This window comes from Chenopodium album, chromosome 22, assembly GCF_948465745.1.
Source record: "Chenopodium album chromosome 22, dcCheAlbu1.1, whole genome shotgun sequence".
In the NCBI taxonomy this organism is placed as follows: Eukaryota; Viridiplantae; Streptophyta; class Magnoliopsida; order Caryophyllales; family Amaranthaceae; genus Chenopodium; species Chenopodium album.
Genome location: NC_137855.1, coordinates 18,143,289 through 18,145,887, shown reverse-complemented (window position 1 = coordinate 18,145,887; position 2,599 = coordinate 18,143,289). Strand labels below are relative to the sequence as shown.

The 2,599-nt window shown below is 39.7% G+C and overlaps 1 non-coding gene across 1 annotated transcript; it reads left to right on the top strand.

Moving 5' to 3' along the window:
- Nucleotides 1–701: 701 nt before the first annotated feature.
- LOC145606410 (small nucleolar RNA R71) lies at nucleotides 702–807 on the top strand. Its single transcript, XR_014105291.1, has one exon. It is a non-coding gene; the product is annotated as a small nucleolar RNA R71 (small nucleolar RNA).
- The last annotated feature ends 1,792 nt before the right edge of the window (nucleotides 808–2,599 follow it).

The window sequence follows — 2,599 nt, the reverse complement described above, 5'->3', positions numbered from 1 at the left end:
ACCTTGGTTGCCATACCCATGGCTTGAGTTTTGATTACTATAACATTGGTTGTTATAGTTACCTCGGAATCCTTGGTTTCCTTGGTTCCTATAGCCTCCATTGTTATAGTTATCGAAACCACCTTGAGGGTGAGAATTCCTATTGCCAAAATTCTTAGGTCCATCAAACCTTTGACCACCACTAGCATTAGACACAAAGTTCACATGTTCACATTCATTATTTTCAACATCATCACATCCATTAACAAAAGTTTGTGAACACATGGAAGAATCATGATCATAAGATCCACAAGAATCACAAAATAGACATCCACTTGGCATGTTATTGGAAGTAGAAGGAGAAGAGTTAGAAAGTGTACCTCTCCCTTTGGGTTGGGAGGGAAGACTCAATGAACTCGTAGAAACACTCTCAAGCTTTACTTTGATCGATGTCATCTCCTTCCCTAGATTTGATATTTTGGGATGACAAGTTGTTAATTGCATTAAGATGATCCACGGAATAAACCATTGAGCCACTCTTGCTCTTAGACTCTCCCTCTCCTTCTTGCCAATCTCGATAGTATCTTAGCACATTCTCAATTATGTCAACTACCTCTTCTTCCGTCCTATTCATTATAGGACCACCGGCTCCTCCATCTAGGCACGACTTGCCTTGAGATCTCAAACCTCCATAGAAAATTTGTATCACTTGATAGGTAGGAATCCCATGATGTGGACACTCTCTTTGGTACTCCTTTTACCTTTCCCATGCTTCATAGAGATTCTCATTAGGCCTTTGTTTGAATCCTTGGATCAATGCCCTAGCCTCCGCTGTCTTCTTTTGTGGGTAAAAGCGAGACAAGAAAGATCTTATGACATCATCCCACGTCCTAAGTGAATTGGGCTTAACCTCTTTATCCAACCACTCTAAGGCACGACCAATAAGAGAAAAGGGAAATAACTTTAGCCGAATGAAATCTTGAGAAATGCCGTTCACCTTAATGGTATTACAATACTTCTCAAATTCCTTTAGGTGATTCAACGGGCTCTCACTCTTGGCTCCACTAAATTTCCTCCGTTCTATCAAAGTAATCATGGCCGGTCTTATCTCAAAATCGTTCGTCGGTGTTGTAGGTGGAGCAATGCCACTCTCAAACCTATAAGCACCGGGAATTCCCAACTCCTTCAAGGCTACTTTTGGAATCTCTCCCATGCCTTGCTCTTGCTCTTCTTCCTCAAACTCTTCTTCACTTGAGGAACTTAGGCTCAAAGATCGGTTGGCTATCCTTCTTCGTTAAAGAGTTCTTTCAATTTCCGGATCCAAAGGAACTAAGGGCCTATCTCGAGTCCTACTATGCATGGAAAATCTCAAAAGAAATTGTTAGTAACGCGGCTACAAGTGTAGCCTAAAAGAAAGAAATAAAATCTTTTTGTGTATTTGAAATACATGGAATAGACTCAACAACAATACACAATCACGACACCATTCCCCGGCAACGGCGCCATTTTGACGCGAGGGTCGAAGCTAGGTCGTTGAGGCTAACCCCTACCCAAGGTCAAACAATATTTATAAACACTCAACACACCCCTACACAAGTATAACGGTAAGTCGAGGGTCGAACCCCAAGGAATGGTGGGCTATTGTCTATCGTCTATAGTCAAGCTATCCTGAAGTCTAGAGATAGGGTGTGAATTCTGTAATAGGAAAAACACGACAAATAAACGAGAAGAAATCAAATGTAATAAGCACTAGGGCTAGGATCCACATGTAGTCATAATGGAAGCAACTAATTGGGAGGTTAAATTGGCTAAGTCAAGCAATGTAAGGGAAGATTAATCATGCAACCAATAGAGCATATCAGGCTATTCTCCTAGAGGTCTAACTAGCGTCAACTACGATAAACTCTAGGTAGGAAACATCACAAGACACCTCAATCATGTAAATGCAAGCCACAAATCAATGGTTCGTATCAATGTGAACTTACAATGCAATCTAGTGCAACAATCAAAGTTGGCCAATCTTCAATCAATCACACACATGCACATGATCATCATCCAAATTTATCACAATATCAACTCCATCAATTATCCCCAATTAGCACTAATCCATTACTCATACATGCTTCACTATTACCCTAGCAAGTAATCTACTCACTAGCCATCAAAATTAAGATCAAAACAACACAAATCAACAAATTCATCATAATCATATCAAACAAGCTAAGATCAAACACAAATCAATCAAACTTCAAACAAACTTGAACAATCAATAAAGCAAAATGAAATCAAACTAAAGATCAAACTATAGATTGAATTAAAGAAAAGGAATCCTTACAAACTTGATCAAAAATCAAATGAAATGTAGAAATCTCCAATCATCAACAATACACCATGAACTTCTCTCTCTAAAAACCTAGAGTTTCTCTCTAAAATTTGATCTAAAAAGTTCTCCAAAAAGTTCTCTCTCTAAAAATAGAAGGAAAGGCTATGTATAGGAAAAATCAAAAGAAGAGTTAGTTAGATCGTCCCAAAAGAAACCTCGGAAGGTGCGGTCGCATCAAGGAAGAGGCGCGGCCGCGGGAAAATAGGTATGGAACAGAGACCCAGGGGGGCGCGCCCG